Genomic DNA, 26831 nt, shown 5'->3' with positions numbered 1-26831 from the left:
GATGTCTTTCAAAAATAGGCTCTATTTACCAAAATGGGCAAAGAAGTCAAAATATAGAAGAAAATAGGAGAAACCTAATGCAACACTTATTAAATATATTCACTTTGGCAATGCTTTAAATTCCAAGGTAAATCCTACAAGCATAAAATACATTTTAATGACATTCAATGAAAAAATATCCTCTCTTTAAAATCTTGTTTTTACTCAAGCTACAAAAGAAAGTTAGTGTAGCCTTTCTCCAAAAGCAGAATGTAAGAAAACAAAATTTCTTTTCAAAAATGTCCTATTAAAGCAATCTAAAAATACCTGAGACATTTAAACTGCCAAAGACTGATAAGACATGTCAAGGAGAAAATTCCTCTCTGTATGGAGAAACCACACCATGTGACTAGAACAGTACAAAAAGGGTTCTCTGCATTCTATCACAGCTCTGGAACAATGACTGAGGTCATGGTCAGCACAATGGGCAAATGACACACATCCACTGCTGCCAACCTAGGAAGGCAATATACGAAAAGAGCACTGAGGAGCTCCATGCATGTGAGCAAACCCAGAGATCACACTCTGCAGGTTTGAAATGCAGGATGTTGCCATCTGGCTCTGAATAAATACCTAAATTCCTGCAGTACTCTTTTTCACACATCTGCTTCTAGGATATTTGAAAGCATCAAGCAGGTACTAGCCTTTCCAGAAGGCAGAATGTAATCATTGCCATATGCCACAAAGCATACTTTTCTAGGTGTTCTAAAATATTTAAAATGCACTGTTGAACTCTAAGTGTTCTTTTGGCACTCACAAACTTCAAGAAATGTACTTTTCAAAGTATCTTAAAAGACTTAGTGTAGCAGTCTCAAAAGTCAAGTCCTTGTCAAATTCAAATTTGCAGGCAATTTCTTCCCCTGTTCAGTTCTATTATTTAAATTGGTTTACACATATATGATCACACCAACTTTTAAAATACCATCAGAAAAACTTGCCAGAACATTTTTGTGAGACAAAAGAGGGAGAGGAATAGCCTATCATTTGCCATATGGACAGAATTATATATGAAGATATAAGATTTGGGTATAGATTGGATCCTGCACCCTGAATTAAACTTTTTATAAGCACCAAGATAATTTTCTATTTGCATTTGCTTTAGCCACATCTATACTTACAGATTTACTTCACAAAAAGGTCTAGGCAATTTTCATTTTTACCTGTTGGAAAACCATTTGTTAATAAGTCTAAATCAGTAAAATGAATCAGATAAGGTATATAGCACAAGAAAATAATATCTCTCTTCCAGATATGACAAACCTATAGGCTGACTTTAAGAACTGGGACATAGAATTATTGTTTCTAACCTTCCAAAACATATACTTGCAACTGGAGTATGTTCCAAGTTTCAAGATTCATATGTAATATTACTTGCTTATGGTCCAGTTATTCAGTAAAAAATTCAAGTGGGAAATATAACTAAATTTCCAATTGATCCAATGTCAGTTTGAATATGAAACCTAGAGACCTGCCCAAAATACATCTGATTATCTTCACAAAGAAGTAAAATACAGAATTACATTGTTCATAAGAGAAATTTCTGCTAAGGCTAAAAAGATTTTATTAGAGTCAGAAATTGTCTATAAGCATCTTTATGAAACTTGAATAGAAAAATGTGTTGCATTGAATAAAGGGACAAAAGCACATGGGTTAAATTATTGTCTTCATCTTATTTCAAAAAAGTATTTTCTTTCCTTGTAAGACTACATTCTTATTTAAAGCCATCCCAATTACTTAACATCATGATTACTCTTCAGTGTTGGATTTTAACATTTTGTTAAACAGTTCAAATTGCTGAATTCTGAATCACAGAATAATTTAGACTGGGTAAGGGTCTTGCAAGTCATGCAGACAGCACTTCTGCCTAAAAGAAGTGTTGTCGGCCTTCAAACTTAGAAGAGATTTCTCCTTCTCAAGTTTAGAGACCCTCTACATTCTTCATTCTCTACATTCAGGGCAATCCAATACAGACCTTTTATGGTGGAGTTTCCTATCCTTACCTAAGCATACCATCCTGTGTTGTGCCTCTTGCCTCTAGCTTCATGAAGGGCATCCTCCAGGAGAGTCAGGCTACTCTTACCCATAAAGACCTATTAGAAAGCTAAAGTCAAGCCCAAAATTTTGCAATCAGCCCATTTCTCTTTAGGTTGATATCATTCTAGAATCATACCAAGAATCGTCAGCTTACTCCCCTATACAATTTTTTCCAGCTCTCAAACCACATGATGGCCCTTTATTGCAGTTTATTTGGTTTGTCAAGGTCTTCCTTCTATTGAGGAGTCACACCATTATTAAGATGCCCTCCCACAAGGGCTGAATAACACAGAATAATGCATTCTTGTTATGTTTGCTGCAGTGCATGTTTGAGTGTGTGTATGTGTATAGTGTTTGCATGTGTGACTGTATATCTATATTTAAGTATACAGAATATATTCACACACACACACACACACACAATAAGGATGTCAGAGTTCCAAGGTAAATTTCCATTGAATATCTTTCCAGAGGACATCCATATTAAGGTTCAGATTGCATAACTGTTGTCATTGTGAACCATCATTGAGAAGTGAAGAAAACAAAGGTAATGGCATTAGAAAGGAATGATAGATTGCTAAAGGGATTATCATGTTCTAGACAAAGGCAGACTCACCACACTGAATTTTTAGCATAAGCATAAAACACAAAACACATCACAATTGGACTCTGCACACTCCTTTAATAAGATATGTGCGTGCTGAAGGACCAGGAGGAATAGATGGATGTGCTAAAAAAAATAAACAATTTTACATTATTGAAATTATTCCAAGAGAGTCTGATTCTGAGCCCAAATATTTTTAAGGCCTTCACTTTAAGAATGGGAATCACAGGTTTATACCATAATCTGACTTGCAAGGAGCCTTAAAGATCATCTACTTCCATCTCCCAAGTTGTATGTACAGAGATCAACACTGGTCAGGCTAACAGTAGCACCTAGGGGAGCTGAATGTCTGAGAGTAACCACAGGAATCTCCTTAATTTAAGAAGGAAGACCTGGTGGATTCCTTTCCTCCCCTACTTCAATGTTAGCAGGGTTGGTTTCTGTGTTTCTCCAACAGCATAAAATGAAATAAATTTCTAAGTCTATATTGTTATGGTGTTCCCTATTGACTAGCGAGAGGCACTGTGGTTATGTATAGAGATACCAAGACTTTACACATCTTCTATCTTTTCTCTTCCCACTATTGCTGCTAATGAAATACTTTTGTTTCTACTGGAGTCTCAAAGCAGACTAACCACAGGCTGCAAATGAAGTATTCTGTAATGGACCCCTCAAAGTGGTTCCAGCCCTTTAAAAGCAGTTTTATAAAATCACGAATCCCTGAAACAGCAAAGTTGATACATTTCAAGGATCTATTTTGGATCCAAAAGATAGCACATCAAACAAAATATTCAAGTGATATTATCTGCTGAAAAGACATAGTACTGCTATTACCTTTTTTGTATATTTGCCTTTTTCTGAAACTGTGAATTCCCTCTAAAAGGATGCAATCCAATGTTGAAAGAATTATAGCAATGAACAAAAAATCTGTGGCTGTGTGAGAGACACTCATCAGTAGCACTTTGAAAATTAATTAGCAGATTAATATAATTTCCAGTAAAAAGATTTGACAATGAATACAATTTCATTGTCTCCTCCAGACATAATTTTTGAGGTTTTCTCAAACAATAAAGAGGGGATAAAAGCTTGCCATACTTTCCCGGTTTTCCATTGTTTGAATTCTGGAGAAAATTACATATATTTATGTAAAGTACAATATCTTTGAAAGAAAAAGAAAGGTTGTATTAGGATATTGTTTCAAATTATATTACTTTAGCTCCAAAAAATTGTTTCAAAACTATTTCTGCAGTTTGTAAGGTCTTAAATTGAGTTCCTTTATTACAAGTCTATGGTTAACCTAATTTTAATTTCGGCATAGCCTTATATAGCTTACATACAATACAGAGTCTAACTTTCATGTTTGTAACATGGTCTGCAGAAAACTGTTGCTTTATTCTGAGATTTACATTTACATCTATATTTTTAATATCAGGAGGCCTCAGCTACATTAACATGTAAATGAGTGCTTTAACTTGCTAAGCTTTCTTTAGCAACTAGAGTTTCTTGTGTATCTGTTATTTAAGAGAAGATCTCTACTTACATACTTTTTGTTGTATCTCCAGATAAAGGCTTATAAGACATGTTTATTAATCAATAGCATTGATGACATATTTTTTATCTTTTTTATTACATATTTTTAAAAATGGGGAGAAGAAAAACTGTAATCACTAGCTGCATTTATTTTTTTTTTAAGCCAGAGATTTAGGTTCACAAATTATGAGCCTGCCTTAGGTTTTTTCTCCTTCCCTGGCTTTCAGTCCTACTCATTTGACACCTCTCAAGAAATGAAGGAGATGTTAATGTTTGTGCTTTAGCCAGTTAGATTTTCCAAAGATTTAACACCTTAATGATGAATGTATTCAATAATCTTGGAAACAGAATAAATTAACAGAAAACATGGAATATGTACTTATTTAACATCCTCACTGTGCTCTCTTTTGGCACAGAATTTAAAAAGTCATCCCAAAATTAGTATTGTTTCTACTGAGGAAATACTTGTAATTTTAAGTTAGCAACAAATTTTTATTGATAAAAGAAAGTGAGATATTCTACCTCTTTATCAGTCCCATTCTGGCATTTTTCTATTTACTTGCTTTATATTCCAGAAAAAAAAAAGAGCCTCTGCAGCACACACTTTATACAGCAATGCCAGTTCTGCATCAAATAATGGCTATAAAACTGTGTGACGCTCCATTGACTCCAACAGAATCTGCAGGGTGGACACATCTGCCCAGTCAGATCAGATTAAACTAGCTCTGCTAAAGCAAAAATGTCAATGACTTAAGAAAGGACAATTTCCAGTATATTCCACCCAATTCAACTGAATTAAAGTTACAGAAGGTACTTATCACAGGAGCTCCTGTGCTTTATTACTAAAAGAAAAATTTCTAGGGGTACCAATCATATTTGATAGATCTACTGATCTTACTAAATTTATGAGATTAAGATAAAGACTCAATTTATTGCAGAATTTTGGTATGAAGAAGTTTCAAAATTTGTTTGTTAAGAAGTTACTGATAACTTTGTATTGCTGGTTCTTAGAGGCATTAATTAATTTATTTGCACAATATGCTGGTATGCATATCCCAAGACATGGCAATTACCATGAAGCAGATGACTGCATCTATCTATACCTTTCTATTAATATGTAAATCAAACAATTAAATTTTTTATAGACAGCTAACAGAAATAAAAGTGGGAACTTCTTTTATTTAGCAGTAGATTCCAACACAGGATATTTTCTGATTATTTAGATTATGAGTGAGCTATAGTCTTGCTCAGCTCATGAAGATTATTTTTAGGGGGAAGTGACGTACACAAAAATAAACTGATACATCTATGCATTTCATCCATCCAAACAGAGAAGAAATAAGGGAAATTTAGACATGCTTTTTTTTCTCCTCCTTGTTGCCAAATCAAATATTATAGACTTACAAAGGACATAAGGAAAATAAAGTACAAGTACTTTCTAGACAATCTAAATAACATCAAAACCTCCTCTCCAATGAAAAAATAAAAGAAGTGACCCAGAAGCCTTTGAGAGTGTTCATACTAATACTTCTGAGTCTGCAGGCTGTCCTGATGACAGGATTTGCCTCCAGGCAGGCACTTCTTCAGGTACTTCCCAACACATTAATGACCATTTTCCTGTTGTAACTAATGAAGGTAACTTTCAAGATCTTCTGTTTATTATGGAGCCATTTAGCTCCTTAATTAGTTTAACAGCATTCAAATGGCTCTTTGGAACCTAACTACTTTCAGCTACCATTAAACACCCAAATGGGGCAAATAATTTAAGAAAGCCATTTCTACTACCAGTAGAAAATGATTAATATCTATCAGACCTGTGTCATTCTAATGTGATCACCTTTAATGGATAAACCTTAATAATTAACCTTAACCTTTACCAAGTGGGATCATAGAAAATGTAAAAAAAATTAAAAATAAAAATGAAAAACTAAACTGTCAGAATTGTTGCTGAATCAGCCAAGCAAAATATATGCAGGAGACAATATTTGGATTAGATTACTAGGAAAGCTTGTTTCTTAACTTATTTCATAAAAACTGTCTTTCAAATTGAAGTTATTATGAAAAATTCCAAAAACGTATATATATCTCCTCCCTCAAATTCAACAGGGCTCATTATTAGTTTTCCAAGTCAAGTAGTTTTTGATTAATTACTCTTTTAATTAGCTTTATAAACAAATTCCTACAATTGGAATTTGAAAAAATGAAAATAATTATACAATACTTAATGAAATATTAGCAACAACTTTATTGATTCTTCTTTGGATCAGCTTTGCCTCTTCTGTATATGAGATTCATGGAGCAGTTCATAAAAATATGCCTTTATTAAAGGTTTTAATATTGAAGTATCTAATATTTTAATTCCGAGAGTTTCATAGTTCAGATCAGAAAATAAAATTGTGCCCTTACTAAAGGTTTTAATAATGAAATATTTCATATTTTAATGCCTAAGGCAATAGTGCTTTCCTTACAGAATAAAATAAATCCATAAAATAATATTTTTTACCTTTCTGTTTAAACCATTTCTCCTCACGTCCCCTAATGTGACAGCAATCCAAAGAGAAGGACACAGAAGGTGGAATCATGAAGGACTGTGTTCAAGAGCTGTATTACCTTCTCTGAGGAATGTGAAAGTATATTGAGCCAAGAAAGCACCAAAGGAAGTCCTAAAAGAACCCTGGTATCTGCAACTGCTAAAAGAAAATAGAAATTACAAATAATAAGACAATAATATAAAATAATATATTCTAAATTTCTATTAAATTCCCATTTGTTTCCATGAGGAAGTACAAGGTTTTTATTGGCCCAGGCTTTATCAGAGTTCACAAACAGGAAGTAAGTGTTTGACTGAAACATATTTGTCACTCCACAGAAATGCATTTATTTTCTTCAAATTTATATTACATGGAGCAGTTCTCATCCCAGTTTTAGAGCTGCCCTTGGTCCTAAGTCCATTTGCAATGACTGGCAACAGTGTTCATTGCCACAGACCGCTGAGATCTTTATGTGCTACCCTTTAACCTTCAATCTCTCTGGCAATTTAATTGAATGCATAGAGGGTAAATATTAACATTATTTTAAAGCTGAAGTGTACTTTGCAGCTGTCCAATTATACTACCTTCTAATTAGTTATACATAATGACCTCTAATCATTTTGTTAATTAACTCCGTCTTCATGTGAAAAATGTATTTACTTTGATGAAGTGGAACTATTTTCTTTGTTCTGTTTCTTCCTGTCCATTTCTGTGTCCTTTTCAACCGGCACAAATATATTTCATATTAACAACTTTCTTGCTTATCTCTCTGTGTTAGTATGGTATTATATGAGTATATAATTTTTTGAGTGAAAAAGAAGATTGATATTTAGACCCAAGATCTTTTTCTTTTAATTTAATCTTCAAACTAGAACTTCCTTGATTAAGATAGTGATTATGTAATAATTTATAAGGTGCTGTTAAATATGTATTAGTTTAATGTAGACTGAAAACCTAAAAATTAAGAGGCATTTAATAATCAGGCCAAAATTTCCATGGTGGAATTAGGTTTTATAGAGACAAGAAGAACCCTCTTAGAAATTTAGTGATGTTCTTAAATGACTCTGACTTTTTAAAAGTAGCAAAGATTGTAACTGTGGCATCAGACGTTGATTAAAACAACATCAGTACTTAAGCCCCAACTGATGATTGACTATATGCATATTTGACATGCTGTGTCAGTTCCCTATATATTGCATATTAGACTCATACAGATAATAAAAATGAAATGCAATTTATATTTCACCAGGTATAATACTGCCCTAGAGTCTCCAGCGCCTTTATTTGTACTGCTTCCTCTTGGACTAGTGGAAAATTAACATTTGGCTCTGACTCATTCAACTCTGACATACAGAATATTTCAATTATCATGCCATCCACAATATTTTTGATATTTTGAGGTTTCCAGGATAATATGGCTTTAAACATCCAATACCCATCACTAATGTGTAAACAATATGTTCACTGTTTTCCCTGCAAGCTTGTTTCCAGAAACCTCGGAGGGATCAGACTTTAAATAACATATTTTCTAATGAAAGAAGGCTATCACCTTTTGGTCTTTGCATCTTTTAAGAAGCTTTAAAAGTCACCAGGACCCCTTAGTTAACTATATGTGAACAAGAAATCTGAGTATCTCTAAAAATCAAGAAGAAATGAGATAAACCACCAGAGATGACGACTCTCAACAGCAGTCCCCACTACAGCTGCATAATGGATAGGGGAAGAGGCCTTATTAGTGAGCAATTATGCATGCATATTCTGTTGAAGCACATTTTCCATGCTGCAACCCAAGCAGACTTCCACTCACTTAGAACGGAAGAAGGCCAAAGGGAGAGGGCAAGGTAAGCAAAACAGAGTGGGCATTTCCCTTAACTTACCTTTGCACAGCAGGGACACTCCTAGTGTCACTTTCTTTGGAAACACATGTCCTCAGCCACCAACAGCTCAAGAGAGAGCTGCTGATTCTCTTCCCACCCTCCACCAGCCCCCTACACTCCAAGCAGATATTTGGTACAAATTTCACAGAGATTTGTAGGTTGAGCTTCTTTTCCAAAAGGCATTACTCTAACTGCTGTATCACATGGGAGCTGGAGCTGCTGTTCAATCTGCTATTACACATATTTCCCAAGTGGATACATTTTATTGGCATTTCCTGTTCTTCCATCAGGTACCAATAAAATATTTATAGATCCCATCCCTTAAAGTAGACTAAATGAGAAAAGGAAGCCTCATGGTAAAATGCTTTTTACAAAACAAAAAGGAAGGCTGTTCTTTCTTATACCTGGAAGCACAATGTACCTTCTTCTCAAAATATGAGCAGCTTAATCAGGGATACTGGGTCACTGCTGCATTTTGACTCATTAGAAATTATTCTAGTAATTTCTTTTGAAACCTAGTCCGTTGGAATTCCTGTTTATTTGTTAAACCTATCACTGTAACTGGTAAAAACACTGCAAATTGACATAATGTGAACAAGCATTGGTAATTAATAATACTGTAAGAAAAAATATAGGTACTTGGCAAATGTAATTTATATATTCATAGTTAATACTTTCAGCCTTTGAGGAAAAAAGATCATTTGAATGAGCTTCTCACTTCAGATAGTATGTTTCAATGAATGCTGACATTTTTATACATCTCTATTCCTTGTTTTGATGAGGATGACACCACCTACTCATTATAATCAATAATTGATCTTTTTTCTCTTAAGATTAGTATCAATTTGACACAACAGCAGTGAAAGAAAAACACTAACATCTTATTTATTTGGAATACACTGAAGTGAGAAGAGGAAACTAACAGCCACATTTGGAAATAATTTCACATTTTTAAAAGAATGTCTGTATTTCATACAGCTTTTTGGATATTTCAGTGCTGTTTTCTCTACCTGTTTTTTCTAAGAGCTCTGACTCTCACTCAATTGAATTCAAGATCAGTATCAGAATAGTGACGCTTCCCTGGAGCTTGGATGACTCCTTAGCTTTCCTGCAGTTTAGCCCCATATCTAGATCAAATGAATTTTATTTATTCATGAAGCACATGTTAGATGGGAACGTGGAAAGTTATGGCTCTACAGGGCTGGACACCCTTGGACAGGCTTCTGCAAGTGTGTCAAGTCCCTGCCAGGGCAAGCTGATCACCCTCCACACTTAACTGTTGTGCCAGTTTGTTATAAAAGCCAGCCAATATTTCTTAACCCCAGTAGCATGTTCTTTCCACTTAATAAAGCTACTCACATGTGTATGTATGGGGGCAGTGCTGCATGGGTGGATTGTCAGATGCTTGGTTTATTTATACAGGGCCTGGGGCTTCCTTTGGTAAAAGGAAGGCTAGTCTAAATGGATTTTGGAGTAAAGCACTGGAGGTTTTAACTGAGATTTTAGAAATGGTCAGAGAATAAGTGGAAAAAAATAGCCACCCAATATGTGAATTGTGTGTCGGGCCAATGAGACAGTTTTGTCACTAGGGTAGTTTTCTCACACTATCATTTTCTGCTTAAAGATTCCACTTCTAATTTATTTAATTGCAACATTCATCCTAAATTTTCCTTAGCTTAAAATTCTTTTGCCTTTATTTAATACTGTTGATTAGAAACTTTATACTGCACTTTGAGGATTTTTAAAATCAGAAATTTTATAATTTCTGATTAAAGTTGGTAGTATAATCAGTGATATTCAATGTTTACAATATTAATGTTAAGCTTGTGTGTGAGGATGGAATGAGAAATAAATAACTAAATAAAAGGAAAACAAAAAATCTTGCGACACTGAATAAAATTATTCAAACTCTACTTTTGGTTTTACATTTTGAAAAACATTTAAATATTCCTAAATCTAACATGTAATATGAATGTTTGCTGAAGCATTGTTTTAACTAATATATAATATCAAATTTATTCATCAGGGTTTTTTTTAAAAAGCACTCCTGCAGCATTATTTTACCTACACTATAATTACAAGAAAGCTATAATTGCAGTTTTAAAATAAACAGGTTTGATATGAATGATTTCTTAAAAGATGAGTTTTAAAGACCATATCTAAATAAAATTAAGAAAAAAAAATCCCAGAACCTACCACAAAGCATTAAATCTGGCTCAGACTTGCACTTCTGTTACTGTAGCATTGAATGAATCTCTTAACTGGTATGTTAATTTTAGTTGAGAGTGATATGTAATTCTGAGACTACTTTCACAGTGACCTAAATTCACTATTTTTCCAACAAGACACAAAAGTATAATTACATTATAAAACTAGTAACTTTTGTTCCTTCAATCTACAGTGACAGCTGTCCCATTTGCATCCTATTTCTGCAGTTTTGTGCTTTTCTTGCTCACTGTCAGGAAGGGAAGTGTCAGCTTGGCGCAGCCGGCTGCGGGCACAGAAGGGCTCCGGTGTGTGCGGCAGGGCGCTCGCCGCAGCCCAAGGAGCGGGCGTGGGGGACTCCTGCCCCCTGCAGACTCTCTCCAGAGCTGGAAATTCATTTCAAGCACTCACTTTCATCCAACTAGTGTCAAACTCTGCTCGCTTGGTCTTGTTTTTCCTCCTTATCACCACGCGCATTAAATTGCCATCGAGCAAGTTGTCTCAAGTGATTCTGCTTACTGCAGTGCTTAGGTTTTCTGTCTGTTTCTACACAAGTAATAACGTGCATTATTATAGCCTCATTTTACTGTTAAATTTTCTGAATTATTTCAATAAACTAAAGGCTGCAGAATTATTTTGGAAATAATTCACATTTTTATATTATTCTGTACTGAATCTGCTGCATAAATGAGAAAGTCATGCTTTCTAACGCAAGATTAACTCTGGTTAAATCTAGTGTGTTCTACAGTACAAGGAGTTTTCATATTATTTGGTTAATATCATAAGCAGAATATATTATACCCTCCACCTAGCAGTGTGTGTAGGATTCAGCTGAATTAGATGCCAGCAATTTGGAAATTAGTCTCTGCTAATCATATACAAATATGGTCTCAAAGTGGATATGGATGCATTCTAAATCTCTGCTATCTTCCAGAAAACAATTTTGGATACATAACGTGTCTCCCATTCTCATTTCCTGTGATAAAATGATAAACATGTATCCTGTTGAAGACTCCCCTTCATTAAAGACTCATCACTTCTCCTAGGTACAAAAAGAGGTGAAAAGGTAACAAGGGAATTTTGGAGCTGTGTTTGTCAGTATCCTCTGTAAAGTCATGACTAACAAGTTACAAGTCAAAAATGAGATGAATGCAGCTAGGCCACAGGTTCCAGGATAAAAATTCACAAGATTTGCCCTATTTTTCCTTTCCAATGGAAGAAATCGTTAAAACATCACTTACATGTCAGAAATGTGAAGCATTATCTCTTAGTTTCCAAAAAGCTAAAACACACCATGGTAAATAACAGGTTTACAAAATTCATTGTCCTCTATAATAGACATCTTGAAGAGTGTATTCTCTTTTCACAGTGAGTAGTCAGTATATAGAGGAGGAAAAAGGAAAAGAAAATAAAGCAGACAGAGGCTGAAGACTAAGAAATTAGAGGAATGAGAACAAGAAAACAGCTGGTCTAGAAATACTGCAAGGCAAAAAACAAAGTGAAGGTATCTATTTCCTTGGATGTGGGAAAAACAGAAATATTTTCCAAAGCGCTAAAGAATTAAAAGGGATTATATTAATCCTCAGTGTATTTTTCCCCACAGAGATACAATCTAGCTGGTTTTGCTGATGATAGTCAGCAATTTTAGAATCACAGTGAGTTACCTTCCCTCTAAGAAAAAGGTATTAAACTGCAAATGCATTTATTGTTGAAACAATTAATAAGATTGTCTCTAGTACCCTGGTTTCAATTCCCAGTTTCTCACCACAGACCCAGCTTACCTAAAATTTTACACCTGACCCTTGTCCAAGCACTCCAGCCTATTCCCATCTTCTTCCTCAAGCCCCTCAGAGCTGCCTCTGCACTTCCCAGGGGATCTGTACACAATCAAACTCTTTTGAGAAGAGAAACCAGCTAGGAAGCAGTCTTTTTTTCACAGTTTACAACTACTTTGCCCTTTTGTGTTTCAGGTCAGTGTTTTATTCTCTCTGCATTCAAGGCCTTCCCTCCCACATTTCTTACACCAAGAAGAGGAATAAACTATTTAGTTTTCGTAGAAGGAAGACCCTTTGTTCTGTCTTCATTAGGAGCATGCAGGATTATAGTTGTGCTGAAATTATCCATCTGCCCCAGATCAAATACACTTAACAGGGAACAGCTAGGTGGGAAATTCAAAACCTACAACTCTAAGAGGTCCTTCTTTAATGTCTATGAACTTTTTTTCTAAGGTACATAATTTAGCCCAGCTGAGTACATTTTCACAAGGACATAAGGAAGAAAGGGAATATGTTCCTTACAAAAGTTTATTTCTTCCTGCTCCAGACTATGGAAAGACTAGCATTCAACCAAAAACAAAGAACAGCCTAATGTTTTTAATCATACAGTATCTATGTGTTTTGTTAACTTTGCTATTGATTTTCTGGACTGAAATCTTATCAAAACAGAGAATGCCATGCATCAAAATTTTCTATACAACTGATAGGACATAAGACAATTCAATGACCTGCTGTGATAGGAAATGCTATCAGGGTCCCCTGTTGAATAAACTGTGAAAGTTTACAAGGGCTTCTAATTCCACTGAATAATAAGAAACTGACACCAGAATACACAAAAGTATTTATTTGCAAAACTTGTTTAACCATTTTGAAATACTGCCTAATATTAAAGTATTTCTGAGGAATTCTTGGATGAAAAACCATGAAATACAAGAGAAATTATGAATTCAGGCAAGGCTTTTGTTATTTTTGACTTTGATATCAAATACTCTAGTTTTTTAAATTCTTAGAATATTATCAATTTCAGTATATCTAATTACATTATGACCAGTTATACAGTGTATTCAAAAACTTCTAAACATAATTATATTTACTAAGACAAACTTTGTCTAAATAAAAAAAAGTTTTCAGCATGTCATTCTGTCAGACAGAATGAGCATAGACTGTCACACCAAAAACTCAGATACTGAAAAACACCATTATAACCTGAAGGGAACAGGCCTTTAACAGAAACAAAAATAATTTGTACTTTGTCTAACTGGAACTTTGTGCTGAGCTGAGCTTCACAATATGTTCCTGACAAATTATCTATTCTTTATTGATCACTTAGGACTGAAGAAGTCAGAGGTGAATCTTTTCTGGGTTGTTTGGTTGTTTTTGTTACACTGATCTCTTTTACCATCATTAAATGTCAGCAAAACAGCAGCTGCTTGTTACCGACTGCAACATACAGATATTTCTTGGATTGCAACTATCTAGGTCCCCAAATTCAAACACAGCTGTCTTGAATTCTTATTGCTCACAACTCATTCCACAGACATGGCAGATATGCTGGAAAGGACAGAAATTGTTGTGGTAGTGTTGTAGGTATTTGTGGATTGCAAATTTTCACTTTGTGACCTACTAAGATAATATTGAGAATTACTAAGATAATATTATACATTCATAGGCACTACACAAAGTCACAGAGGGATGTGTCTTCTAAAAAAGGTACCTTGTATTTTTAAGGTTGTCAGCATTTTAATTATTACAGGACTTTAAAGTACTGAAAATAGCACTTCTAAAATTATTTCCTTCTTCTTAATTAAGAAGGATCACAGATATTAAAGAATGCACTGGTTAATTTAAATCTACCTTTGTTTGATATGATGAAAATTTCGAAACATTTATGAATCATTTAAAACATTTCATTGACCTACTTAAAAAAAAAAAAAAGCTTATATTAATAGGAAAAAGTGACTTCTTTTTCAGCTGAAACCTAGTTACAATGAAAACCCAAGGTAATTATTTCAGTCATCAACATAATCCCAAAAGGTGGTATTTTATGTGGTGATCAGACCTCACTGATATTTTTGCCTCATTAAGTTTTATAATGCTGCTATTCCTGTAAGCACTTTGTCCTATAAATGCAAAACCACAGCAACCAGAACCAGCCAACAGAGACCAAGGGGACTCAAGAGACACAAGCAGATTATTCTATTGTTTTTAGTCTTGGGGATAGTCCAAGTAATTTCAAGAGTAAAAGATAGTGAAATCCAAGTAAACAACATTAATGATAAATTTATATCAAGAATCTGAGACACAAAATCTGGAGCTGCTTTTTGATTCCCATTAATTTTCAAGTGTCCTCCAACTTAAAGCTCTGAACAGAATCCATTGATAGAAAAAACCTGCAAGTTAATACAAATACCACAAAGCAAAACATGGCAAACAGCTAAACCAAGACACAGTAGAACAGATGGGTGAACAGTACAGTAGGTCTGCACAGACAGAACAAGTTCTGTTCAGCTGCAGGAAGTTAACCCTTACTTGGATTTTAGTTTATTTTAATTAGAATAATCAAGATATTAATCCCTAATAGAACTCCTTTGCTTTCAATGTAATAAACTACAGATTAAAACTGTATGAAGGTATTTGAAAGATGATATAACTATTCATGAATAATATTTTGGGGAAACTTGGAAAGAATCAAGTTTCAAAAAAAAAGTGAAAAAAACCTTGTATAAACTTAACAAAACCTTTTTTTTGGTGATTTTAGGCAACAAATCTGTATCAGAGAGGCAAGAACATTTCAGGGTCATCATGAAACCTTCTAGGTCCACTGGAAACAATCCAGAACCTCCCAGGCAATCAAATTCCTGACTATAGAAAATCTGTTCAATTCTGAAAATATTGTGATGAAGGCTTTTTATTACTGAAGGGGAAAATTATTTTTCTGCTGAACTTCTTAATAAATTTAAGTTGAATTTTAATACAAAGCACTTAAACCTATGCTGTAGTTGTACAAGCTCTAAAGGCTTGCAACTGTCCAACAACAACCATTTCCGACCTCACTTCTGTTTTTCTATGATCTCTACTTATCATTAGGAAAGCAAATATATGGATGTTCTTCAAAAGTTATCAGTTGCTAGGAGTGATGAAAAAAGAAAGCAAAATTTAAAATAATTAAAAATTATACCAGAAAAAAAGAGGATTGAACAAAAAGTTCATAAGTCTTGAACAGAAGCAGAAAAATCTCTAAAAGCATATTCTATAGGAATATAAAATACATATCAATTCCAAGACTCTTTAAAATGTGATATACACTTTAATCACAGTGTTATTGGAATACAAATATTATTGAAAAAGGAATTCACACATTTGCTCTTAAAATAAACAAAACCCAAACAACTTATTCAAAATGAAACAACTATAATAGTCTCTCATTTAGAGAGACTAATAAGCACACATTTCCTTTTTTTCTGAATGAGAGTGAATTTTAATCCCTCTGCATTAGTTCTACTCTTCAGTGAATCACAATGTTGGAGATAGAAGAGAGATTTCTGTATGGCATGTTTAATGATTTGAATAGGTTTTGTATTTTTAATTTGAGTGTAGAATAAGTCAGACAAAATAACACAGATTCCTGCCACATTTACCCTGGTAGAAGTTTTAAACTAACTTGCTGTTTGAACTTTTCTTTCTTTAATATCAGGCCAAGATGGATTTAATTTGGATTTATACCAGTATAACAAAACACATCCTATTTGATACAAATCTGCTTACTCTTTCACTGCAACAATCTTGCAACATGCTTGCAACAACCCCATCCATTCTGTTCCTGAACATCTCCTGATTATCTGGAAAGTGTGTTGCATTTTGTAAAGTGGTGAGCTAGCCAGCAACAGTTTAGGGACCTTATTCATTCTGCAGATGAGTCATAATAAATCAGATTGGAAAGGAGACCAATTCCAGAGCTGACAAACTAATGTATCATCGCTGTGTAGCCTTAGCTGACACAGGAATGTAATTTAGTTTTTAAAATTATTAATGTCTGTATCTGCAAATTCATAATAATTTTCATGCTTAAAAGATCTTTCAAGCACCACTTCTCCTATGTTCTTTCATATTAAAAAACTTTATAAAATTTCATAGGCGTATGTCACAGCATTAGAAGTGTTGAACTAATTAGAAAATAGACACAAGGTTAATGGGAGAGTAAGTCCCCTGCTTAAAATAATTCTCTATTTGTTTAGAAGAAAAATATGCTAACAATAAGTACACTTACACTCCAAATAAATGCAGTGAGTTATTAGAGACCTAAAATGCTGTACGTAGGTGATCAACTAAAAAGTTACAAATAAAAATAAACCTAATCTGCAAGAGATTAACCAGGTCAGATAATGAAGACTTTATAACTTAAGGGAGTGTTCTTCCCCATTTGTCACAGCCCAGCTATGAGAAGTGGAGACTGACTGAGATTCACAAGTACCCTTGACATGGATTAGGGTAAGATAACTTTCAAAGTCTGTACATAAAAAACAGCTTTATGGAACAAATGCTCTGCAAATGTTGACCCTCTCACAATTATATTTACCTAAGCTATGTGGCTTTATGAGAAGTCAAGGTGGGATTTATGTTACTTAACAACTTAAAGAGTAAAAGAGACTGGTGGACCAGTGGAGGGGGCAGGGGAAAGAGAGTGAGAGAGAGAGGTAGCCAGTCCTGGATTCCACATCACACCTGTCAACAGAGTTATTTGGTAGAGACAGAGAGAGACACACAGACAGAAATTCTGGAATGCTGTCTGGGCACATGATGTAGTCACTTGGACCTTGTCACTTACACTGTCTGAATGAAAAGTGAGGAAAATCAATGAAATGTAGAGCAAAAATGAATGAAAATTTATTGATTTAAAATATGGTCATAAGAGAGGGACGGAAACCAAGCTCAAAAGGATTAAGGGTCTCCCAACAATATTAAATACATAACAAAAGAGAGACCATCATAGAGTTATTCATTTATGGTTTTATTTTTTCATTTCCAAATACTGTGGAAAACAGACAAATAATTCAGGAAATACTTTGGAGCAAAACAGTCAAAGTCCATCATCCAATATTCTGTTTTAAATTATAGCATCAGCATCTTTAGCGCATGAGTCATGTTTGCCATGATTTACTAATACATGTTGTGTGTTTGTCTAATAAAATTGTATGACAGTTCTCATGTTACATAGTTTATTAGTCTCACTTTTCTCTTATGTTAAAAGTGTCTCAGGTAGCAAATCTTCAAAATAATTCAAAATACTTTGTAACTGCATGCAGAAAAGGAATAAAAAGGAATTTTCTGTTTAAAAGCTGAAGCAGGAAGGAGTGTTTTCTTCTGCCCCTATTCAAAGTTCTTCAGTAGTCTACTGACGTCTAATCTAAAAGGTTAATTATAGAATGGTTTGGGTTAGAAGGACCTTAAAGATCATCTTAGTCCCAAACCCCCTGCCACAGCAGAGACAATTTCCACAAAACCTGGCTGCTTAAATCTTACCTATACTGGTCTCAAATACTTCCAGAGACAATGCATCTTCAACTTCTCTGGAAAGCCTATTCTAGTCTCTCGCCTCTCTTTAAATAATTTCTTACTAGCATCTAATATAAATTTCTACTCTTTCAGTTTAAAGCCATTCCCTCTGTTCTATCATTATCTGCCTGCACAAAAAGTTGTTCTCCTTTTATCTAAGCCTGCTTTGAGTACTGGAAGGTCACAGTGAGTTATTTCCAGAGATTTCTCATAATTTGGAATGGCTGGTGGTATCCCAGATCTCTTTGTATCAGCATTATGGAAGAAAGGACTACCATTTGCTTCTGATCTATTTGATTAAAAAAATCCTTTTAATTTAAATATATACAAAAAGATTGAAGTTACCTTTTAATGTTTATCTGTCCAAATACAATTATGTAGAAAACTATATAACATATAATTTCCTGAATACTAAATTCGGGTTTTTTAAATAAAATCCTGTTATGAGGAGCTCTTATTTATTTGAGATCATTATTCATTAAAAAAAAAAAATCTAAAAATTAACAAAAAAAAAAAAAGTTAGCCTAGGTCATTACCTAGAGAGGAGTACCTAAACCATTCTTCAAAAGCTCTCTTGGAGATTATTTTGCTAAACTGACAGGTTCTTCATGAAGGAACCTGTCACAAACACATTTAGGTAGGGTCAGTGGTCTTTACAAATTAAATGAAAAATAATTTGATTTTTTTGAGGATAAAATACAACAAAAGACTAAGAGATTCTGGAAAATATTTTATAAAATATTGTTACCATTTTCAGTTGAATTTCAAAAAATTATTTTAAATATATTATCTGTTTTAATACTGAGTTTCCTTTAATGATCTAGACAAATGTTATTCACAATAGTTATTGAAATGAGGTAACCTTTGGTCTTCTATTTCATACGTGAAAGCCTTTTTCTGAAGAAACAGAGTTAGCGTTTTTTTGTGTGCTCCTGCTTTTTCATACTGAATTATAACTTTCTTAAAAGATGAACAAAAAAAAAAGTATATGTAAATGAAGTTAAATTCAGTGACCTACTTCAGATCTAATTCAGCTTGACCTCATCCTCTCATGTTTCCTGACCTGCAGTGGTCTCTTCCTCACTTTCTTTGTATCATTAATCTTTACCCCTCCTTAGTTCTTCCTCTGATGATTCTTCCATTGATGATTCTTCTTATTATAAATGCTTTTTTACTTGACTATCTCTTTTTATCTCTCCTCACAACTCCTACTATGGGTCTCTTAAAAATGTATATGAGTATTAATCCATGTCTATTTCCTCACTTCCTTGTTTTCATTACACATAGCAATCCTATTCTAACTGTCCTCACAAACGAACAGGATAATGTGTTTTGTTGATCCTTTTGACAGATGGGAAATCATAATTTCTATGATAACCTGCTGTCCTTGTACAATAATGTATCTTGGGGGTTTTTTCTCTCTTTTTTTCTTTTTGTCTTCAGGGAAATCTTTTTTACTCATCTTACCGCCTGGTATTTCTTCAGTGGTAATTACAATTTCTTCTCTAGTCTTCATCCATAATCCCCATGTTGAGAAATTATTCTATTCTTAGTGCTTTAAATTGTCATGAAGTAAGTTGCAGAGTTTACTGAACCTTTGTTTTCTGTTCAACCACACCTATGAACCTATTGTGATCTTTACTTTAGTTCACCGTTACCAAATTTGTGGAAGTATTTTTAATTAAATGTTTAACTTCCTCCCTGAATTTTTTACTGTGGCCACTTTTGCGAACTCTCAGTGAAACTGCTCATGCCTCTTAATTACATCCTTCTTTCCTGTCTTCATCAGTACTAAGCGCTCTATAATCTTACAATAAAAGCAAGGCAAGTTTGAACAATTATCTGGATATCTCTCCACGGCCGTATTAGCTAAAGTACATCAATATTATTTTGAACGTCTAGATTTTATTTAGAAAGTAAATATTAAAAATAAAATAAGAAAAGATATTGTGCCGCATTATCTCTATGAGGAGAAGGAAAGTTGAAGTAATCTAAATAAGTAATATCTACAACATTCTCAACAGTACTCAAGGCAGTTCATGTTTCTGTATATGTAATTATGTAAGTGTGTATGCACACATAGATGAAACAATTTTTAAATTAATCATAGAAGTTGAAACTGAAAAGGCCATTATGAAAGTATGATTATTCTACAGGAATAGACATAATATTTTTTGAGGCACATGAAGACCAAGACAGTGCATACTGGACAAAAGATTCATATTGTACTTACAAGACTGCAGGGATGCTAAATAGAAATGCCTGCCAAGTCTATCACAGAGGAAAGCTTTATTGAATCATAGTCATTAAGATGAATCCTAAGGGTTAGATTTACAAACCCCTTACTTGTTGCATACAATATATGTTTTCTAATACTTTTACATTATTTGATACTATCTTCAAACTAGAAAGTTGTTATTAATGCTGTTGCAATCACAATGGAAACCTTGCCAAATCCAACAAGTTTCCAACATAACAGGAGACACAAAGCTCTTGAAGAGCAATCTACTGTTGGGGTGTTTTTTACACTTTTTATTCTCTAGAGAATTCAGGTTTTGGCAGATCATCCTGAAATCTCTATTTACACTCAATTTTAGATGGATAAAAGAGGGAAAATGAGATTCATTGTGTAGGTTAGGACCCCAGTTAATAGCAAAACTTTTATGAAAAAGGAAAAGCCAAACCAACAAATGTATCTTAGTAGGTGACTTTATTCAATTTCTCATCTGCTTTTCATTTAGGAGAGACCACAAGACAAATTTATAGCTTTTAAATGCTGAGTCACATTACTTGAGTGAGCTATATCCCGTGGGCTTTGTCTCTCTGAACAGGAACTAATTACTTAGAGCAAAGTTCTTCCATATGAATGTCTCTATTCACTAAAGAAGTAATCAAAAATAAGCTACTTGAACTTCTAGTAGCTTCTGTAATCCAGAGTCTTGGTTATTAATGCACTAGAATACTGTAAAACTCATGCTCATCAAAACTGCCTGAGAACACATTTTCTTTCAGCACAACAGAGTGATTCTTAGACATTCCCTCACGCTGGTTGTCCCATGAAGAGTTATTAGCTGTCTTGTCAGTAGAGACTTCATGTAATGCAAATGTGTTCTTTCCCAAAGTTTGTATCAATGTACGTGTAGAAAATCATCTAGGCTTACTGATTGCAAAAAGATTTTGGTGGCGAGAAACATATTAGTACTTATTATGGCTTCTTAAAATAAAAATGGTGAGTATGAGGAGAAAGGATTAGTTATTTCTCACTGCCATCTGTCAAAGTACCAAAAATCTGTGTGACCAAATACACTCAGTAAAAGCTGAGTAAACAAAACACAAAAAAAACCCCTCAGTAAAAACAGAACTTTTGAGTCTCTATTGCTGCATTATAGGGATTCGTTTGTATAACATGTGCAAGTTAAAGGAAGATCAGACTTGTAAGAAGGACTTCAAATGGTTCTACTTTGTACTTTGGTGCAAGTACAAGGACTATAGCAAAGAATGTCATGCCTCCAGGAAATTAAAATTGTCCTTGTCAACTTCTGAGAGATAAAAGCCCTAAACTGCTGTCTTACCACATGCTGCCACAGAACACTAATATCAACATGATATACAGTACTAGTTGCCACTGTACAATAAGGGTAAACACCTAACTGATGTTAAGAGAAATAATATCGTTTTTATCTTAATATTTTCCTTTATAATCTCTTTCATGTTAATTATTTGATTATGCACCTGCATTTTCTGAAGAATGTTCACTGATTTCTTTCCAGTTAGACAAAAGATCTGGGAAGTTCACTGTGGTCACCTGCCTTCTCTCCAACAGGATTGAGATAGCAAAGGCAAATAATTTTGTCGTCACTGTTCACATATACAGTGATTTAAAGATTTGCTCATAAGCACAGCAGATGCTACTCTAAGCAGCAGCAAAATCAATGTGATACAGTTAATCCTGATTTTCATCCTGACAGTCACATTGATTTCTGATTTTAAAGATTACATACACTGCAGAAAACGAATGCAACAGGACGAATTGGATTTACAAGTATTTTCTTTTACTGTAAACTTCCTAGCCTCTTATACTTGTTTGATGAATTGTGGAGGTATTCTGAAAAGCATTTTTCAATCAAGCTGTAAGTAACCCTTAAGCCTATTCTCAAGACATTGTAAGATATCTTAGTATGAAAATACTACATTTTCATTGCCTGCTGTTTTAATCCATTAAACATAGTGGAGCATTTCAGTATTAAAAATATTATTATTATTATTGAAAAGTATAATCCTTTGTTTCTTGGTAATATTTAAGCCTCAGTATCTTACAGCTTATTATAATTTATAAACCTCAAATACTACCTTCAGGGCACATAGAAATTGTAGATGCCTGCACGTGACTAAATTTAATTTTAAATTGTGGGAGATTTTTACCCTCCAAATAAATAACTACAAATAAAATAAAAGAAAGAAATGTCCTGTGTTTCAACTTAGCAGTAGTCTTATGTAGAGTAACTTATCTTGAGTGCACCAAGCTTACATGAATATTGTTGAAGCTCAGGTCAGCAGATGTTTTATAGCTGCAAAAATGGAATGTAAACCACAGTATAAATATGACCCTATCTAGAGGAGAAAAAGAGGCATAGGACAGAAGGGTAAAAGACAAACTTGCACTCTCTTGAGGAATATCACTGCTGTTTTACTTGGTGATAGATGATCATCACTGTTAATAACAATTGAGTAGACAGTGTTCATTACAGAAACAAAATGCACATTTGAAAGACATCTCTCAGGTACCTGAAAGTTAAAGACAGAATATATAGAGCACCAAAAAACAGAATAGCAGGTGAAATCTATGTTTATCCAATCAGGACAAGCCTAAATTACTGAGCTTATGATATTTGAAGTTGAAGAATGATATCAGAAAGTAATGAAGAAATAACAAAGCAGTAGAATATGGGTAGAAGAGTAGAGCTTTAATTGATTAATTAGCAGTCAAGAAAATTGTTTCCCAGGACACTGTCTGTTGTTATACCAAATGCAAAGAAAAAATAATTATTATAAGAAACAAGTTCCAGCAACCTTCATTTTTCTTTTTGTTTGGTCTGAGGTTTTGTTCATTTGCTTGTTTTTCTGGTTTGGTTACTTTACTTACTGGTAATTCCCAGGCCTCATTTTCTTATTTTAATGTCTTTCTACCCAGACAGTTTTCTAATTGCATCATGGAAGAGATTCTTCCTCCTTTTATTGGAAGAAATCTTGAGAGAAAACTCCGAGTCTACGAGTTTTGGCACCTTTGACATTGTAAAACCCACCAGCAGCAAAATCTCATACTGGATAAAAAACAAGCTCCCTGGAGAACATCTGCAATCACTGTGCAGCTTGCCAGGGAAGTCAACTATCTTTATCAGCAAAAGAGTCAGGTAAGGAAAATACCTAATACAAGGTACATTCTCCTAGAAGCCAAACATAAAGCAACCAGAATGAGAAAGCAAAATAATATGCTGATGTGATTAACAAATTTTACTCTCTTCAGTCCAAAACGTGTTTGGCATTTTGGTACTAATAAAACTTTAAAATATTCTGACAATCCAAACAAACTTCTTCAATACTGTTTTGATAGTTAAGTATTTAAGAACAGTAAATTTAGAAAGCAAGGCCCTTGCTGTTCTCAGAGAAGGGGGTAAAAACGTCTCTTTAGTTTAGACCTTTATCCTCCAAAATCTAACTCTGAACACTGAAACCTTCAAATCGTCTTTATGACTTCCCTTAAGTTTTACCCATACCATTTTATCTGTGCCCATATTTAGATGCCTCCCTCTTTGTCAAAATTTTAAGTCAAGATTTAACAGTCAGGATTTTATTCTTCTAATATCACCTCCAGCAGTGAATTGCAGAGGTGGAATGTAATTTTTTCAGTTCTTAAAATTCCATGCATTACAAAGAGGTTTTTTTTTCAGACTCCTCACACACAGGTTTTCTTTCAGTTGTAATGTGTATATAGTTGATTTTCCACAGAATCATACAACCATAGAACAACCTCTGTTGGAAGAGACCCTTAAGATCATCCAGCTCCAAAACCTTTGATTAGATCAGCCTAGTCTTCAACATTTTCAGGGATAGGGAGTCCACAGCCTCTCTGGACAACCTGTTCCAGAGCCTAAACACCTTTACAGCAAAGAATTTCTTCCTAATATCTAATCTAACCTAGCCTCCTTTAGCTTAAGGCCATTCTCACTGCAAGTCCTCTTAGAAGGTCCCTCTCCAACCTTCTTGCAGGTCCTGTCTAGGCACTGGAAGGTGCTGTAAGGTCTGCCCACAACATCCCAATTCTCTCAACCTGTCGTCAGAGGAAAAGTGTTCCAGACCTGAGATCATCTTCATGATAAATTAACCCTATTCACAGCTTTACAGGCTCACGGCTTATACCTAGGCAAAACAGTTAATGGTCATAGAAAAGTTGAAGAGAAAGAAAGCAAGCAGGTTTACCTGCTTACACAGACTTTCTGGACTCCAGCCTTATCTGACAAGAAAGAAATAGCCAGCTTTTTTTTTTTTTAATACAATACAGTCTTTACAAAGTCCTAGTATTTCTTTCCTCTATAAAGCCTCACCCTTTTTAGGGAATTATACTTGTTATAAGGTTCCTCAAAAACAGCATTCATCTTTATATTTATAAATAGTAACTAATACAGGAAGTACTGCATGGCAACATAAATAAATAAATAAATAAATAAAAATGTGCTTATTATGAGTATGGCCCACTTTATCTGTGAATCTGAGAATTCCTGCACATTAGTCACCTGATTTGGAAAGGTGTGTTGGGATATTTAACCTCCAAAAAGCTCAATACTAAAGAAAGAGCTCCGATGATGTAGTGAATCAGAGACTAATAATATTATTTCTCTTACAGAAATGATTGTGTGCATATGTACTAATAAAAATATATACACGTAAATACATTTGAAGTGAATATAAGGTTGAGAATACCTAAATAACATTAAATGCATCATATGACAGCAACTTTTCCTGAAATGTTTTGTGGTTATACTAGGTTTCAAAGCTAAGATTATACTGAAGTGAAATCCAATCATTTTTTGAGGAATAGACTTGGATAAGCAAGGCAAATAAATCAACTCTAATTCTGCCCTAAGATTATTTCACACTAATGCAGTTACAGTTTTGGAACTTGCCAATAGTCTTAGATAACACATCAATAGCATTTCAAATGCTTTTTTTTTTTTTTTCCCTCTTAATTCAGTTACACACTTCAGAGTTTACATGTTTTGTCAGAAGTAACTGTGACAGCTGCAAACAAAAATTGCCAAAGTTGCATCATGGCAGACACAGGAAAAGCCACGTCAGTGGCAAAACTCATTTTACTAGCTGGTAATGCTTTTTAAATGCTACTGTTCAGAGTGCTGAGGCTGGTTACTCTTACTGACAGAAATACTTGACCGGTGGAGGTAGGGGGTTTGGTTACAAAAGGAAAATATGGAAGTACTGAAAAAAAATAGAAAAAATAAGACACGAGATATCACACTCATTTGAAAAGGGTGATCCTTTAGCCTTCCTAAGTTCCTCCAACATAATAATCATCAATGCATTATGAATTTGAAAATGTAATTCCATTTCTCTATAAAAGATTTACCTGTCAATTCATGTTTTCCCCTGAGCAGGTTCAAATCATGCTTACCTTAGCTCTTAGGGAGGTTGGAAGCACTGACCAGGTCCTTGGGTGCCTTCAATGTTGTCTAGGAAAAGAGATACTAATATTCTCAAATAAGTCAATATATGTCAGCAAAACCTGAATTTTTAAAAGAATAAAATAACCTTACTGCTCTTCTTAGCTGACCAATAATTTGTAATTTTTGACATGCTTGGGTAGCAGAATAATGGCAGAATCAGATGCTTGTTATTATACTGTACATTGTTTCTGCAAAGAGGAACAAAACTGTGACAATCCTTATCAAGTACTCAATCTAGAGGCAGAGGAGCTAGAATTCCATGATACTCCTACAGAAGCACAGGCTTAGTAGTGTCACATAGGCAGTTTGTGATTAAACAGAAGAATGAACACTTCTCAATTGAGTGCTGATAGTTTTCAGAAATGATTACTTATGAAAAACAAATCTTGACAACCAATTAGAAAAGTTACTATAAAACAGTTTATTTTGAGCAAGCTCTGAAAATTGTGCAAAAGCCACTACTTCTACTCTAAATAGAGAAGTGTAATCACAAGGCTATATTAAGCAGGAAAACACTTGAGGCATATTACAAATGCTCCTTTTACATAAACTGAAAAAGCTTATTGAGCTTTTTGGTAATTGGTAGCTACTGATGAGAGAAAAACTGCTGATGAAGTAGCTAACATTGATTTAGACAGAGTGAAATCTGTAACCTTGCCCATTCAACATTGACTTGCCCTCTTTCACACTCCTCTCCCTCCCTGACACAATTTGACCAACATAATTCTACAAAACTGGAGACCAACCCAAACAACCCAGAGTTTAAAAGCAGATTTGGTAAAAAACATTTTCTCTGTCTATCCTAGAGCTGTGTTGCACACTTCCTTCGTCATTATCTATTCCATCACCAAAAATTTTTGAGATCTTTCAAAAGTATGCTGGCATACATACAAGTCTTCAGCTGAAAGAAACAGGCTTATCTCCATAGTGTTTTGCCCAGTATCCAA

This window comes from Serinus canaria, chromosome Z (genome assembly GCF_022539315.1).
Source record: "Serinus canaria isolate serCan28SL12 chromosome Z, serCan2020, whole genome shotgun sequence".
NCBI classification, from domain to species: domain Eukaryota; kingdom Metazoa; phylum Chordata; class Aves; order Passeriformes; family Fringillidae; genus Serinus; species Serinus canaria.
Note: the sequence above shows the minus strand (reverse complement) of the source record.